Source organism: Sturnus vulgaris, chromosome 3 (assembly GCF_052056855.1).
Source record: "Sturnus vulgaris isolate bStuVul1 chromosome 3, bStuVul1.hap1, whole genome shotgun sequence".
NCBI classification, from domain to species: domain Eukaryota; kingdom Metazoa; phylum Chordata; class Aves; order Passeriformes; family Sturnidae; genus Sturnus; species Sturnus vulgaris.
This window is the reverse complement of record NC_142245.1, coordinates 31,255,228-31,273,976: the sequence shown is the minus strand read 5'-3', so window position 1 is coordinate 31,273,976 and position 18,749 is coordinate 31,255,228.

Here is an 18,749-nt window from a genome sequence, read left to right as displayed (position 1 = left end):
TTTCTGCATTAATACTGAAGATGCTATTTTGTTCCTCCTTAATATTCTCTTTAATCTCGTTACAAGTGCACAGACGGTTTCAAGGTGGCTCTTGAGAGGACACTACTTAAAGTTCATGTGAATTATGGACAATGTTCACTTTAAACAAAAAGTTGGGGAGGGGGTTGTTCCTTTGCAGTATCTGTTCTGTGAAGTTTGTAAAACGTAAAGAAGGCTTAAGTTCTTGTATCTTAAAAGAAGATCTTATTTAACCCTTTTGTGTTCTAGATTTACTTACACATGTAGCCTAGAGCTCAGTTTTAGTTTAACATTGTGAAAATATTAAAAGAATCTTGTAACTTTATTCTTTTTCCTCATGCTAAAAAAAAAAATTAAACCAATCAGATTAAAGTTTGAATTCCTTTCTGCCTATTCCAACAGGTCTTGCTATTTTGCACCATTTCTACTGTAAATTCATGTAAGAAATATAAACCGGGAAAAGATCAAGGTTAGGTCAGTAACTTCAAGCTGAATTTACAGTTGGTGAAGGGTGGACTTTTTGCAGGTTTGGAAGGGAAGGATAGTATTTCTGCTGCATTTGAATTGAGGGATTTGTTTTGTAAGCAAATCTATTGTAGCCAGTTTGGTCAATTTAACTTTGAGGTTAGATACAGTAATCAAAGGAGTAAGTTGTGCATACTCCTCAAGTCAAATGTATATTGTACACTGTATCACTGGCGTTAAAATGTCTTAAATGTTCTTTCATGCACTTTGACAGCTTCACCTGGAGTAGCTGTATTCCAAATCAGAATGGGCTATACTCATAATTGATAAACAGAGGAAAAACTATTGTTTGTTACTCACTTTGATGCTAAAAAACACAAGGCTAATTAAAAACCCCACAATTTACTGGATGAGAGAGAGAGAATGTAAAAGTAATAATTTTTTAAAAATTTGGAAATCATTTGGAATTGAAATTGTGCCTGGTTCATGGAACACATATGCCCATTGTTTTTCCTCAAATTCTTATGGTACTTTCAATTATAAAACTTCATGATACTTGAGCAGGATGGCTGTGTTCTAGTAAGGTAAGTTACATAAAAAAGCTCAGCCTTTTCATCCAGTCTCGAACCTGTGACTAGGTGTGAGCCAGGGCTTCTAGGAAAAAATAAGAATTGCCTAGGAATGTTGCTGTGTACCTGTTCTGTTTCAAAGCAGCTCCGTGTCTTGACTGAGCAGCAGCACATCTGTAATGTGAGGTACCTGAGAACATGAACTGCTCTTCAGTAGTGCACAGGCAACACCCTGAAAAGAGTCCTGGTGCAATTCCAGCAACTCAGAAGTTATATTACCTGCTTTTATCAACTCAGTGGCAGGTGATAAATACATTCAAAACCTGAATTTTGCATGACTTTTCTTTTGGACAAATTGTAATCCCCCGGCCTAGTGAATACAATGTCCTCTTTATATTTGGCTTTGTACTCACTGTGATGTTCAGTTCATTCTGTAATCAGCAATTCCTTCTGTGATTAAGCTACATCTTAGATATAAATCTCTAAGGGATAAAAGCACTTTTTTTTTTTTAATCTTACAATGATTATTTCAGTACAAAGACTCACCAGGGAGGAAACTGATATTAACGGTGTCATAAAAATACAGATTTTATAATAGACTCCAAGAACTATGCCAGTGTAATATCTGGCAGCACCTGTCTCCGCAGTTGCTGTGTAGACAGTTAAGTGCCCTGATAAATTGTAGTAACATTCTCTTTGTTTATTGTAGTTACTGATATTGTCAGTCATCAGAGGAACAGGCAAGAGAAGGTCTAAGCAAAGTAATCCCTTAATGTAACAATGAGCTTGTAGCCAGTTCACACTGGAAATAAATTCATATTCTCCTGGAAACTTTTATGCCTAGAAAACCAATGGAAACATTTAAGACTGCACTTTTTAAAACTAACTGTATTATTGGCACCAAATGTTTATCTTGTTACTGAAATACCTGATTAGAATTCTGAATAATGAACAAAAATAATACATGTGGTCCAACACAAAGGCTGTGGTGGCAGGAGCTGCTGTGTAAGGATGTAGTTTTAGTGTAACCAGTTCATAAGATTATGCTTCGTTAAGGCTGCATCTGTACATACTTTACTACACAAAGGACCACAGTGAAGAAAGAGTGCATAAGATTAAACTGCTCAAAAGTACTGGCAGTGCACATTTCACATGGTGAACTGGTGCAATAATGGGCTTTATTTCTCAATATCAACAGCTGTTTTGGGAGAACAAACTTCACTGCTGCTGGAAAGAGCCACTCTTAAATAATGGTCTTTCAGTGAGAAGGACTCTTCCTCATCTTCACTAATTTTTCCTTTTTGTTGAGGAAGTTAGCATGTGCAGCTAGGCATTTGAAAGTAGTTCTGCTTGAATGTTCCTCTTCCTGGCTTTTCAGCATTCACCACCAGAAAAAGAAAGCATCAACTTTGTTCTCCTTGCAAGTCCCTGCATGTTAGTTCAAGCAGATTAAAATACAGGTGTTGGTCTAGAGAAGTGATGACCTTGTATTTTACTGCAGTGACAGGCTATTTCTTCAGTTAATTGAAACATAGTGCAAATACAATTCACCTGTTCTGGATTTTGGGCTGTGAGGTTCTTGAACTTTAGTTCTATGATTCTGTTCACAAACACCTTCCCATAAACTCTGCAAGCCTCATCTTCCACTCTGAAGTTAAGGGACAAAAGAAGGCATGAAAAGAGGAGACAGAGGATGCAAAGTGACAAGTGCTTAGTGATCACATCCACCTTTTTCTTCAAGTAAGATTGGATCATAGAATAGGAAAGATACTTACTTGCCAAACAGGACCAACGTTTTTGACTTAGTACTACAGAAAACCATTTTGCTTTATCTTTGTGACTATACCTGTGTATAGTTTGTCTGAGTCAATTCTCCAACACGTTACATGCAAAGAAATGAAACGGGACCGTCATAATAAGAAAACACTTTTGACGGATTATTTAGTAATAACTACATATTTTGCTACTGGACCTTCCTATTTTGCAAATGCTACTATTTTCTTTGGAAGAAAAACGAGCAGAACTTTTTAAGACTTAACTGTAAATTATCTCAAATTCAATACATGCATCTGAAGAATTAGGAAGAACTTACTGAAATTATATAGTTTTTAAAGATAGTGATGATGGCTGCATCCTCTAACAAAAGGGTTTTTTCCTTCACATAGTAGCAAGTGTTGATGGCAATGGTTTAACCATAAGCAGAATGTTCCTTTCTGCTAGGTTTGTGCAAAGCCAGTAACATGTAGTAGGATGCTGTGAGTTAATAACTTGTAGCACAGCACAGTGACTGTGTAAGTAATGAGAATGAAATTATAGAGACTTACTCCTGTCTGTGGCTCTTCCTTCACACAAAAGGACAGGTAACACCCACTGTTTCCTTGTTGCTTAGTCCCCTTTATTCTTTTCTGAGTTGCAGAAGGCACTTTCCTTCCTCTACCAGCATTCTCGAGGAGGGTGGAAAACCAAATTCTAACTAAAGGTTTTTTAGAAAAAAAAAAAAAAAAAGAGACATCTCCAAAGGGAAAGTGTTGAAGTCATCCTCCATATAAGAGATGCAGCTCCAGAAGGAGCTCTCCTTAGGGTTCTTGGAAGGAACACTTGAAAATTTTGCGGTGTCTTTATCTTTGCAGATTGTTTAGTATGTCTTTGAAGCAAAGAACTAATCTTAAAAAATCCTAAAAAGTAAAGAAAAGCACAGCATTGTATCTTCCTTTGAAAGTGCCCTGCATGATCAGCACTGCTGCTTCAATCCAGCTCAATGAAAGGTTCATTGTTGACTCCTGAAACGCTCAGTCTCATCTCTCTGCTTTTCAAAGGAACAAATAAATACAAGACTCTTAGAGGAGGGAGGAAAGAGTCTGAGCTAAAGCTAAGCTAAATTCATTCTTCATTCTAGGAATAATTTGTCTTTTTCCCCCATCTCCTCCTCGTGCAGTGTTTATATTACATTTGCTTTAGATTCCTGAAAGTTTCAGCTACTCTAGTTTCTGGTGAAGACTTTTAACACACTGCGTTTAGCAGCAGCACAAGGAAGATGACAAGCTCCAGTAGGTTAAAATGAAAATTAATCACTATTGGCCAGCACAACACTTGTCCACACTAGAGTGGTAAAAGTATGGCTACCTAGAAATGTTTTGGCTCATCCTCCTGTATCAGCTTTGCATGAATCCTTCTCATTTGGGTAGTCTGACATCTGCACAGCAGCCAGAGGTGTGACCTTTGTCCTGTCTGCAAGCAGACTTTGCCCTTCATTACACACACCCACGCCACCATTTCTCTAGATAGAAATGCTTACAAGGTAAGCAGCAGTTAGTTACAAATTCAACAACTGTACACCTATTTTTGAGTGACTCTGTATACCCCTTGTTTTCTCCTTTGACGTTTGGTCTCAGGTCTTGTCAAAAACAATAGTTTCACTTGTATTTCTTGTACATGGACCTATATACACTTGAATCTTTTGGGACATCAAATGGCTGTAGCAGAATGATGCTGCTAGAATAAGCCAGCTTGCACTTCCTGCACACCCACATGTGTATTATCTGTCCTTGTCTGGCTTGTCTTCTGGGGAGATGTAGCTTGTCCCCATATCTCAATTTGCCTGTTTAATAGTAGCTGTAATGAAATTATTGTCAACTACTACAGACACTCCTGGAACCACCATCATGTTCATTTTCAATTCCACTAAAAACACTCCCCTTGAGCAGGTGTGAGCTCTGAGTGACTGCCAGCAGTTCTGATCTTTCCCCATAGTGTGTGTCCCACTGTCCCAGGGCACAGAGCTCTGAGGGATGATGGGAGTGTGCACATGTGCAGGATCAGCAAGGGGATGCTGATTTTATTCCAGCTGCCACCATAACAAATACTTTGGCTCTGAGGCAGCAACTCCTGCTAAATTAGTGGGAGCAGATAAATATGTGCTGTTTGGAACTTACTATCCAATAAATGTCTATTTATCAGCCTGTATCAGCACCCCTGTTGGCCTTCATTTCTTTATTTGCTGTGATTTCCATAAGCTTTTCTCCATCATTCCTTTTGCAAATTCTCCCTCATCGACTACAATGCCCACTCCTACATCAAATTGTGATGTTTAAAGACAGTCTGTGTGAAGACAACAGGAGAGCTGAACACATATCTAAAGGTGCTGGGCTTGTATTGCCATCTGTAATGGAAACATCAAATGTTAAATGACTGCTGCTGCTTAGTATATGAAACTCCTAGACCTGTTTTAATACACTAGCAAATAACATTAAGGCTGTGTTCTACTTGCAATTCAACCTCCTTCTTCCTTGCTCTTAACTCTGGACTTTTTCCATCTGAGGAACTTTAGGCTAGCTTGATAGTGCAGCCACTGGAGATACACAGGCAGTGCAAGTACCAAATACCCATCCAGACCAAGAATAAAAAATTGTCTCTTTGTTCTGCGTTAGTTCTTTCTTCCTCTTGTAAACCCAATATTGTTATTCTGTGGATAAAATATAAAGCTATCACTCATTTGCCAAGTAATGCTAAATGTTTATCAATCACAGTGATTGATTTAAGATTTTTAGCATGTGGTTGATGCTATGGGTTTGTTTGGTTTCTTTACACAAGCTTCATGAAGTCAATGCTCAAGTGTTGACTACTGAAACAGGCAGATCTGACTGGCATAGAAACCATGCATAAGGCAGACCCAAGTCAAGACTTCTTAACATGAATCAGAAGCAGTTCCTTGCCTTTGCTGTTCTCCATGTGGAGAATAAAGGTAAAGCCAACTCTGCTGCCTGAGCTGCATTGCCTGGCTCGGCACCTGGAGGGTTGCTCTGTGCTGTGCCCCAGGCCCTGAAAGATCTCAGGAGTCACAGAACCATCATCCACGAGTCCCTGAAGGCAATCAAGCTGTACACTGTACCTCCCCTTTCTAAACATGTTTGTTCTGCAAAACAATAAAATTGTTTATGAAGAGATGTAATGTATTAAGATGTAAATAAGACAGTGCTGACCTGCAATGGAATCATGCATTCCAGGGTGGCTTTCTCTTAGCAGCCTTTGGCTGGTAGCAGTAAAGTGGGTAAGGAACTTCAACAAGCCTATGGAACTTTAATTCACTCCACAGGAACAAATGGTAGGCCTTATGTAGTCTGCATACATCCAACAAGGCAGAAAGATTAATGCTTTTATTTCACACCAGCCCTGATTCAGTCACTTAACATCAACACAGATCAGTTTCCCTTAGCCAACATTCAGCATCCTTCTAGAGTAAAGGCAAGGAGGATCAATCATTCTGAGAGCAGTCTGCAGATAAAACATATCAGAGTTAAATATCTACTATAAGGATTACACAGTTTTGTGTAAAGCGTACCAAAACAGAATTCTAATATTGCAATGCATTTCAAATACAACACTAAATTTCTGATTTCTCAGAAAGCTCCATGGGAGCCAAGATTGGGGAATTAACAGCAGAAAAAAATAAATTGCAATAGGCTTCCCACACCATGTAATTCTTCACGGTAAGACAGTCTGACCCTTGCTGTTCTTACTGTTTATGGATTTCTTGGTGTAATTTTCTGTTTGAGAGAGCTTAACGGTGAACTACAGTTTGTGAATACTGTGTAATTCCATTGCTAGATAACTGCTACTCCAAAGTGTGTGAGAAGAATGAAAGCATTAAGTGTTAGAATGCCTAGTTTTTATCCTTTATTTTCAGGCACATGGCTAAGGTGGTTGATCCCCTAAATATAGAAAAAACAGGCAAATTTAAAGTAGCAAATTTTCTCAAGGAGCCTGTGTAAACTTCCTGCACAGATTTCATCAGCATGTTAATTGAGAGCTGCCAGGTAAACAGTCTTCAGTTTAAAAAAAGCCTCAGTGATAAAGTGACTGGCTCACTCCAGCCAGAGGCACATTCTTCATGCCATGCTTCTGTTCCATACAAATTATCTGTGACTACTGGGGCCCTGCCTGTGCCAGCACAGCCACACAAATAGAAGTACAAGCTTTGCATGCCAGCTCTCTCAGTCCACGGAGGCAGCTGAACTTCAAAGGTTTGCAACAGATAATGGGTTTACACAATGCTGCTCTAACCATCTTTTGTTTTACTTCTCTGCTGGCACATAGATCTTATAGAGAAGCGTAATAAAGGCCTTTGGTTTGTGAGGTGCCAAGCCAACTAAGACTTAAACACTGCACATAACCATCCCCAAAATAAAAAGGATCTTTCCTTCTTGCAAATATGAAACCCAGTCACATTCCTTAGTTGAGATGGGCCTATGACACTTACAGGGCAGTCTCACACAATCTTTATTTCTTCAGAGATGACAAACTATGCAATCTTCACCTGAAGGCAGTTCAGCAACTAGTTAATGTAATTTGGCAAGGAGAGAGAAGTAATACTGGGCTCTAAAGTATCCATGTATTCCAAACTTATCTGAATGTGGTAGCCAGCTCTAATACTGAGTTACAGTCCACACCAACCCATGTAAAAGAATCAAGCTCCATTTCTGTGCTTGCCCATACTGACTATGCCAAACCAGTAAAAGAAATACCACCCATGGTGTGATCATCATCCAAGACCCTTGTCACTCCAAAGTCATGGGCAGCATCAAGGAGTTCAGATTGGCCAGGCTGAGACCTGTGCAGCAGCCTCTGTGCAGAGAAAAGGGTACAGTCCTCTGCTACTGTGGAGAGAAGTCACTGTAACATTCCAGCACTGACTTTGGTAGGTAGGACAGAAGGGCAGCCATGTGTAAGATACTGTCAGTACAGTGATTGTGCCATGCTGGAGCTCCTGAGGCACCTCCTGTGTGAGCTCCGTGCTCTCCCCCTACATCACTTGGCCACAATTTGCCTGTACTCTGCAGACCCTCTCCTCCAGCAGCAGAAAGGGCTTAACAGCTCCTCTGCAATAACATCCACCCATGTTCTCTCCTCAGACAAGTGGCAGATCAGCACTGGCAAATGCCTGACCAAAAGTCGTCAAAGAGAAAGGAAAAAGAGTTGAACTCCCTGTGCTGCTTTCGACTGCTGAAGGCCATTTTGAAACCCTCCCTCTCCCCATTCTCCAAGTCTTCTTTCAGGTCCTGAATATCTGTCAAGCAAAGGTCTGTGAAGGGATGCACATGCTCCACAGAAGCCTCCTTCCAGCATCCCACCAGCTCCTGTCCAAAGTTGCAGTGGTGGCTTGGTATTTGATGGTACTGGAAAGTTTGTTGAGGATGGCATGGGATGCAAAACTTGCGTGGAATGTCCTCCTGACACTCAACAAGGGAAGTTGCTTTGCTGTTTTTAAAAACTGGCAAGAACCAGCCTCTGTTTAGTGAGCTGACAGTGCCTATTTTACCATTTTGGACACAGAGCTTCCTGCAGGAGCAAATTTTAGTCAGTGACCTGACCTCTGGGTACAAGACTGTTCCACAGAACAGGAACAGTAAATCTCTCTGCCACCGTTTCATTCTCTGCTCAAGCTGAGCCCTGCATCAGTGACTGCACAATGTCAAGGTGCTACATAAAATATCTGGCTCCATGCTGAACTAATGCTTTGACTCAGTATTTCATTTTCACAAGAAATGAAAAACAAATAGACATGGAAGATTACTGAAAGGACAGTTCACTAGCCAGGGTGACTGGGCTCTACATTACACTGACTTCGTACAAGCCATTCAAGTTCCCTAAGGTTAGCTGGAGTACTATTCTCCTCTTTCCCACACTAAGAGGTTGTTTGATTTTGCTTGCAATGTTGTAAATGTGTCAGATCCCTCCTAGAGGTATTTGCCCTTTGGGAAAAAGATCAAAGTGTGCAATCCAATTTGTAAAGCACAGGAATACTTATAAAAAAGTGCTGCATGCAGGCTATTAAGAGGCTGTCTGTCAGTATTCATTTCAGAATAACCTGTGTGTAGCAGAAAGTAGAGTAAGTGTGTGACCCTAAATATAAATAAAGTCAGTATGTGGCTCCTGAAGATGAACATGAACTGTTGACCCAGAACCTGAAGGGTAGGGTTTAAAGGACTTTCCTTTCATTTTTGTTTTAGTAGCATTGAAAGTAGAAATTCTCCCCATACCATATGGCTACCTCTCCCACAGATCAGATCTTTGGTAGCACTCCAATTTCACATCTGTATTTATTAATAAGTGGACAAAATGTCACATTTCACAGCTGAGAACTAAAGCTGAATATTAAGAGACCAAATAACTATGAAAACTGGTATCTGGCTGGAATGAAACTAGATCCTAGATAAACCTGAAGTTCCAGATTATTATCCTGACCATTAAGATTCCTCCCAATTCCACTGGTATTTAAAGAAAACCTCTCTGGGAATACTGCAGCATCACAGAAATTGCACAACACTTCCATAAGTTTCTGGGCTAACAGAACTTTTAAAAACCCCAACTTATATCAATGCCGTGAAAATGCATTTGCTGCCATCTCTTTAGGCAGCAAAGACTAAGTGACATGATGTCACCTTTTATAAAGAGTTTAAGCAGTTCTGTGGACTGAAATCAAATGCACAGCATTATGCAGCTGTGTTACAATGCCACAGTATATGGAATATAGCACATCCAGTGCTGAGATCTCCTGACTGCAGATTTAATATCCATATAGTGCTCAGCACCTCAGTACCAACACACTACTGCCACAAACACAGCAGCAACACTGACCAGACTTCAGCAAAACCTTGGGTTGTTCTTTATATTTGGCAGAATTGCCATTTATCAGGTAAACCATGTCCAGCCTTGCCCTGCTGAGCCTCATAGCCCTCCTCTGGCCACAGCTTTGGCATAAAGACACTTTCCTGCTGAAAACTGGACAAAGCCTCCTTCTGCTCTAAGATCACCAGGCCACAGTGATTGCCAGCTGCTGAGCTCTGTTGTTATCTTTGCTTTTAAAGCACTCTGGACAACCACAATGCTGCACAAAACATACTCATTTATTTAGCCAAATTACATTAGCCCTGCCTATTACATTGATGTGGCCAAACTGACATTTTTATTGATCCAGGTAGCCTGTTCTATGTACCTTCTTCATTATTTTCCATTTGTCCAATTAAAGTAAAAGGAGAGAAGAAAATAGGCTGTGACAGAACCCTGAAACAGCTTGAGTATTCATGTGGAACAACCCTCCACCTTTTCTTTCAGATAAGCACATCAAAGTACACCAAGAAGCTCTCAATCTGTAAACCACGAGATGTTCTAGTTTATTAGGCTCTAAAATAAGCCCTTTCTTCAAATAGATAAAAAACTGAGATTTGCTTGGTAAGGCAGTCAATAAAAGTGTTTCAGAGCACATTCTCCCTTTCTTCCCATCACCTTGTTCTTATGGAAAAAGAGAGGGACTCTCTGTTTCTCTGTTAGTGTTTTCCTACCCACATTGCTGATCTTTCCTACTGAAGATCTTCTGAGAAAAATGGCTTCCCCCCCCACCACCCTCAAGAGAAATTACAAGTACTTCCAACAGTATTTCACTCTCGTGTAGCAGCTGCAAGACACACAGGCAGCCCTTCCTCACTGCTACTCCACTACAACACACCTCACGAGAAACAAAGGGATAAAATAAAGCAGCTGCACCCTTTGCTGCAAAGGCCTGTATCTGCTACCACCTGCATCTGCTAAACAAATCAAAACACAAGAACTGTGCCCAAGAACTGGGATAGCTCAGCTAATGTGCCCGACCTGCATTACTGTACACCCCGGATAATGAATTTCCTGCAGCCAAGAATAACTAAAAAGTCATTTAGAATAAACAGGAAAGCTGGTAAAAATGAGCTTGCTAAATTTAATTCAGAGTATTAAACGTGGATTTTTGTTGTCAGATTTTGTGGGCAACTTAAAAGTATGCCATGAAGAGTTATGAAGACAATATTCTTCCTTTTACAAAGAAAAATCCAGATAAAAGGCAGCTGCCAATAAGGTAGCATTTGTTTTAGTCACGTAAATAGTATCTTCCATAACCTCCATGCCTTGATGTCAACAAATGACAGTAATAGAGAAACTGAGATAACAGCAGGTCTGCATGAGCACAGAGGTAACTCCAGGTCTCCAGTGATGGGCGGGTGAGCACTGTTTGACAGATGGCCTGAAAACCTGTGCAGTGGCTGGGCTCATTCTGAATGGCTGCTCTTTACTGTGGAATGCAAAGGGCACCTGTTGACGACATTGTGCAGGAATCAGGGGGACGTGGTTTGCATAACAGCTCTATTGTTATGTTTGTTTTTAAATGAGATGTGGGAACATGAAATCCAAAAGTTTTTTTAAATGCTCTCCCTTCTTACAGCTTCCTTTCTCAGCTGCCAACATGTTTTATATCTACATGCTTTGAGAATTTCCACAGCTGTTAAATGCAATAGCTTCAGCAGTTGTGGGGCTGTTCAGTGTTTATAGACATATTCAATGATTCAATTAATATGGAGAAGGCTTTGGTTCCTAATTTGTTCCATTTCTGTCTTCTCCAATACCTTTCCACTGAGATCAGAATCCCAGAAGTCTGACTGACTTGTGCAGTTTGACTCCAATGTCAGATGCTGAATCAAAGTGCTTTTTGAATAGCAAAAATAAATTTATCTTCTTTCATTAATTACAGCAATGCAGCACCCCTTTATCGTTCTTATCTCCTCACCATCCAAAGAAGACAGCTAAGATGGCATATGTTGGCTAAGCTCTTTTCTCTCATTTGGAATCATTTAATGGCTCTGTAAAACAGGCACCCAGCCGGCAAAAAAATTAGCCAGAAGTTTTTCCATTCAAACACAAGTTTGGTTACAATGGTTAATCTTGGGCCCCCGCCCTCTGTCTCTCAAGCAATTCTATCACTTAAGATGAAGGTGAAAAATCAGTGTAATTAGTGCCTATTTCTCAGTGGCAGCTGAGCTGACCTACCTTGTACATGCCATTTTCCCCCTCCTTGATGCAAGAGCATAGCAGCATCTTAACTTCGGTAGCATACAGGGAGGATCAAGTCAATTAGTGGGCAAAAGGAAAAAAGAGCAGTTCCTCTTATATGTAAGAAAGGGAGAGCAAGTACTGCATGGATTAGGTGGCTCATTACATTCTTTTTCATCTTAGATTTAAAAGGCAGCAAAAATGCTAATATATCATCAGAAGTATTTGCTAGGACTTTCTGCAGTCAAGCCAAAGTCTAAATGCAACAAAGAAGTATTAGAAATCCCATGCAAAGCCTTGGTGCCAAACAATTCCTGATCGGAGCAGTGAAATGCTTACCGTGGCATTTAGAATGCCACAAGCATCAGAGTTCTGCCCTTTGGAGATGATACAAGGCATCAGAACATCTCATTATCCCTTACACTAGAAAAATCCAAACATTCACTCTAATACTGAAATTTTACTGCTAGATGTAGCCTCAATTGCAAAGAGCCCCAATCACAAACAATTTGTTCTTTCAAAAGAGAAAATCTCTACTATGAAGAGCACTCTTCTTCTGCTGAGTTGCCTACATAGAGGTAAACAAGCCCAATCCTTTTCATACAGGAAAATCACTAAATGCATGGTTTAAAGAGATTCATCACTATCCCTCTGAGCATGCTGGCAATACTGCACATTTCTTTGGCATGAAAAAACCCAGTCATCTTCAAATGAGATTGCTGTCTCCATCCTGAATGGAGCTGCAAGTGATTGAGTTACTGTGGCGTACAGTGGATCAGAGCTTGTCCATTGAGCAGCAGCCAAGGCCATGGTGTGCCCTTAACCCATTGCAAATGCAAAGTAAAACCACTTCCAAGCGGCCTAGCTTAAAACCTTGTATTAAGTTACTATCTATCACTAGCACTTCAGTAATTCTTCACATGCATTCTCGTCCTCTTGCAAACACAGGCCTTCACACACAGTACTTCAAACATTTGTTATCATAGGAATGTAGATTTAGCGAGGCAGCACTGAAGTTGTTTACATGGAAATTTGAACAGGCCATGCAGAATAAGATTCTCCCTGCCTTGGGAAGTTTTTAAGTGCAGCATAAACCGATGCAATTTTCATGCAGTGCATGAATGATGGCACTTCCAGAAGGACAACATCCCCTGTTATCACAGCAAAATGCTGTCTGCCCTTGAACAGAGAGGAATGCCAGCTACTCCATCAAAGAACTACACTCCTTGCAGCACAACCTTTCCTTCACCATTTTCCCACCTAAGAACTGGCCAGATTTGAACCTGCATTATCTCACAAAATTTAGCAGAACCACAGCCTATGGCAGACGGCCAGCATGCCAATCAAAATGCTACTCTGATCTGTGCAGTCAGTGTCTTCTTTTCAGCTTGACTGATTGCCTTTGAGATGGATCCTCAACTCCAGTGACATCTTCAAAGAGACCAGCTGCAAGATATTGCACTGCTCATGACAACAGTCTGGCACTAAAATGGCTGTGAAATCCCACTGCATCAGAACGGGACACAGATATTGCAGCCCAACAAGGAGATGTGTACCAGAATGGGAAAACAAGACACACAAAAGGAATACCACATTTACTTATGTTAAAGGGCAGTCACCCAAAGTATCACCCCACTTTTCCCTCTCCTCTGCAAGTCCCAGACAGATCAAATAGCTTCCTGGAAGGTCATTAGTTAAGAAGAGAAGGATTCAACAGCCAGTATCTCAAAGTCAGCCTGACTTGAAACATTCAAGGCACAATCTCATGTTTATATCATGGTCCATTGTCCTTGGGCTAGAAGACATCTCCCTAGACCACAAAGTCTTTGGAATTCTAGATTAAATCCAGGGATAACATGGCAGAATGCGAGGACCACAGACTTCAAAAGAGGAGTTTCTCAAGCACACACATTTGACACAAGAGAGAGAGAGAGAGAGAGAGAGAGATTCACTGTCCTGGATTCAGGAACCCCAACCTTCTGCCACAGCAGCCACCCCAGCCCACTGACGATGCAGAGGAACAGTACAAACACCTGCAGAAAGATTTCAGCAGGTTCATGTTGTGGCCACCTCACTGGCTGCAGACACTGAGGCAGATCTCAGCAGCAAGATTTGCCAGCAGGAATGCTGTGGGATGGCAAATGGGCCCAGGCTAACAAACCTGGGCTAATGACCCATCCCTGGCACTGTGGAAGCACAAGCTGCAGTCATGGCATGAAGGAAGCCTGTGGGAGTCCCAGGTGACATGAAAATGGGAGAAGCAATGTGTACCTGAGAAGCACCTGGGATCCCACAGTCTGGCTGGCAGAAGTAGTGTGAGAACTCTGAGGGTTCTCTTGGTCTGTTGTTGGCGGGTGCTTATATTCTACAAACAGTTGTCCTTTCAATGGTGCAGCTTTCTGCACATCTGTACTCTGACATCAGGGATGACCTGGACCTGTCTGAACTGCTGAAAGGAGATAGACAGTAGAGACAATCTACTCAAAGAAAAGCAGACTGCTGTCTAGATTTAGACTGTGAAGCTAATTCTGCCTCAGCTTTCCCATGAACAGCCAGGTGATCAGAAAACAAATGAGAAAAACAGAGGTGGGGGTCACAGGATGCAACTAAACAAGGAGAGGTCCTGTCCAACAGCAGCTGCACACAACAATCACAGTCTCCTCTCCCAGGTATTTTCTGTACTGAACAATTGGGAGCAGTCAGAAGTGTGATCTCTGCCCTTGGTAAGAACTGGGCATGAGCATCTCTGAAGTGGGAGAACACATCTCAGTGTAAAATTAATAGCTCTTTTGTAGATGCTCGTCAGATTCTGCATCTTGAGAGATCCAAGATGGAAAGTATAAAACCTGTTAGCTCTGCAAATTTGCTGCAGTAGACAAGCTGTAAATTGAGAGACATTCAGAATATTTTTAATCAGGTTAGGAATAAAGAAATCATGTCACACATGGTTCAGGGGCACTTCACTCCCTCCTTAACTGCCTGTTTAGGGGATGCTCTGAGCTAAGCACTGTCCCTGCAGCCCAGGTGTTAACTGGCACTGGGCTAGGAGGAAATCCCAGAAGGAAGTTCTTCCTTCCCTCAAAACACTAGTGAAAGCCCTGCTTGATAGACTACACAAAGAATGCAAGGGTGATCCCGAGTGACACAGAATCACTGCACAGCCTCAACATGCCAGACACTGCTTCCTAAAACTGCTTCTGTAGTTGTAAAATCAACAGAAGAGCCCGTTCCACATCTGCTGTGGTTTAACTGGTTTGGCCACAGGTGACCAGGCTGCACAATACAATATTCTACATATGCTGGTACAGTTTTTGTGCTTTCCTCTTGCTGCTGCAACATCCTCATTAAGCATGTCTGGAAACAGAAATACAAAGCTGAGACTATCACAAGGTGTTGGGACAGTGAGGTCTATCCACATTCCATTTGTCACCTCTGTTAGGGCAAGGGGCTAGCCACTATTTTCCTCTTTCCCTCAGCCTACTGGGTCCATTTACGTTACTGCCTCACATAATGCAACAGCCCTTACTCCTTCACAGTTCAGTTACCTCCACTCTGCAGATTTTTGTCCTAATGTTGAGGCAAACTTAATTGCTCATCAAGTCAAGTGTGCCTCAGGCTGTTCCTGTGCTGCCCTTTAAACGCAAAAGTAGTCACACAGTAAAATTTACAGTGTCACTGACAAAATTCTTCAGGTCTCATCTTCAGTGCATTGCCCACAAGATATATGACAATGGTTCGATGGATCATCCTGTTCCAACACTGCTAACTCCCCAAGTTGCAATTTTTTCCCCCATTCTACTGTTATCCTGCATTACTCTGGCCCCTATCCCTCTATTTTTTAATAATTGTTCAAAGGTCTTTGGGATAGGGCTTAACTTTTCATTACATACAGAGTACAGTCCTGAGTCTGATTGGGGCCCTTAGAAGCAATGATACAAAATAATAATAATAGCTGCAGAGAAGTGGTAATATTCTCCAGTTGTAATGGGCATGCTGGAAAGATTACTTGATGTTTATAAAGCTTTTTCAGACTCTTAGATGAAAGTCAAGCTAGTGATGCACAGGATTTATTATTCTATTCAGCACTTCAGTATCCAAGGCTAGCATCTATTCTAGTTGAAAAAGATTTTTACTGTATTGTAAAATGGAAACAAAATGAAATATATACAGTGCATAGTGCTTTTATATATAAGGCACAGGCAGCACAGGAACAGAATTTCATTATTGAAATGGATGTAGCTGAAGCTGTTACACACAGCAGGTAAAAGACCAGATTCAATGACCTCTTATTCCATTTAATCAAAATTGTTAGTATATGGTTTTCCAAAGGCCAAAGAAAATTTCTGATTTTTTTCTTCTTTATTACATATTTCATCACTTTGTAATAAACCTTTGTAGTTGCTTATGATGTGAATCTCAAGCAGACTTGACCAGCAAAGAAATGAAAATAAAGCACATGTAGGTTTAGCAAACAAAGCCACGGTTCTCCTGTAATACCCTGTGCATTTAACCACCAGTTCACAACCATCTGAGGCGGCTGCACTCCCGCTCCCTCATCACGAGTTTCTGCTCATTTCACAGCATCCCCCACTGCTCCATTTAGATGTGAGTTTCCCCCCCCTCCCGTTCTGCACTTGCTGAGCACAGAGGGAAGGCGATGCTGTTTTAATGGTGCTGGTTATGCTATACGTGGTCTTGCTGTTTCTAGGAATAGACATGCTCAGACATCAATTAACATCTAATTGCGGGAATTAATCTTGTTCCTCTGCCTCAGACACCACAGAGATCAAACCAAGCCCATTTGCAGCTCTATTTTTAATTCACTGGAATTATAGTTTTTCCCATCCAGTGAAAATTAAGTGACATGCTGTCCAGACAATACACAGTTCAGGGATCTGGGTGTTTAGGAAGAAATTAACCAAGCAGGAAAAGATCATAACTATTTGTGCCAAAGCATCTTTGTTACTGCAAGTCTTTCCTTTTCACACCTTCTCACCAGTACTTCTCTTCACACCTTCCTGCTCGAGTGATCCTCAGAGAGACAGTGAGAATTATGAGAGGGGCTTGGGAAGAAGCTGGATTTACCACCCTAGCAGATAATCCCTAGTTCTCAGGATCAGCCTGTACATAAGGGCAAAACAAGAGTGGGAAGATAAAACAAGGAAGTGGAGAAAAAGATTTTAAAAACACCAATGCCAACCAACCAAAAATCAAGCAAAATGTTTTTGCAGCTTTGCCTTAAAGCAGTCACCCATCTTCTTTATTACTTCTTGAAGACAGACATTGCAGGCCACAGACGAGGCTTTGTACCATATTTTGCAATTTTTTGTACCAAATGGAGCAAAGCAGCTTTCAGCAGACAGCTCCCAGTCCTAAGATCCTGCCCCAGTTTCCTGTACACATCAGCAAGGATGGCTCGAGCATGGCCAGTTGAAGTTAGGGTGGAAACAAATTGGATTATTTAGCAAGAACAGAATCCTACACAACAAGAGTGAACATTCAAGTATCAGAAAGCTGAAAGTGCTGTGTGACATAACTCAGACACGAGACTGCACTCTGGGACTGGGTCACACCACCTTCTATACCAAACCTAAAGCAGCTGAAGTAGGCATTATGCCCATGTACAATGCAGACTGCTGATCTATATTTATGGTAAGTTCTTTGATGGTTCCTTTGGTTTTCAGAAAGAACTGAACCACTCTTCCTCATTCCTAGGTTAAATTGGCAATATCCTAGGTTAAATTCCAAGGTCAATTGGCATGACGTGTAGCATCACTCATTTTTACTGCCTGTGTCAGTCCAATTATTCTCTTAGCTTGTCAGCACCAGAGACCTGAGCTGATCTTACCTAAGGCCATCACCTCTTTGCTTCCTTTTTCTGTCATTTGCCAAATACAGCATGCTTAGTAATAAATAACATTGAACCCCTCCTCCTACTTCCTCTTGCTAGAGGAGAATATGGAACATTCCCACTTCACACCAGCTCAAACTCTATCCAGGAATGCAGTTTAAGAAAAAGGTGCATCTGTGAAGCTTTCTTGCACCTTTACTATAGACTGTCTCTCCTGATGTGAGGAGCTCATTTGGGGGCGATGAACATCAGTCAGCCCCACACCCAGAGACATTTCAGAATTTCCACCTTCCCTCCACAAAAAAAATAAAGGGTGTAGAGGAGCACCATTATTCCATTTGCTTTCACAGATTTTCCAAAATCCCACATTCTTACTTTGAAAAAGAATGGTTCCCAGAGCTTTGGCAACCAGACCCATCATTCCCACATTACATTGTAGTCATAAGCATGACAAGTGTTGGTGGAGATCTGCCATGTCACGCCTGACTGGAGAAGCTTCTAGTTCCTTTAGAAGGGGAAGATGCTAAAAAACAAGACTCAGTTTGGTGATGCTTTCCTAGGAAAAGGTCAAATTTACACATGCTTATGTGTGAGTGAAGGGCAGAGGCAGGCTGTGAGTAGCAATCTGTGCTAAGAAGTAAGACAAAAAGACCAAAGTGCATTTATTCAATGCACATCATTAGTTACTTAATTTACATTCCTACCAAGCAGCAATAAACATCCTTCTGCTGCTTCCCATTTCCCCTCCCCCCAGTATTTCCATTAGGAGCTCAGCTGGAGGCAAGGAAGGAATGGGAGAGGAGGGAAATAGAGAACCTAATTCCATCTATCTAGTTCTCAAAATACTGATACGTAATTCTGCCAATACACATTACCTTGACTCATGACCTTTGTGCCCCCAGCAGTCCTTACTCACTGCTGACAGCAGAGCTCCCAACTACTAACACCACATCTCAACAACAATTTGACTTGCTTGGAACTTCTTCTACTACTTT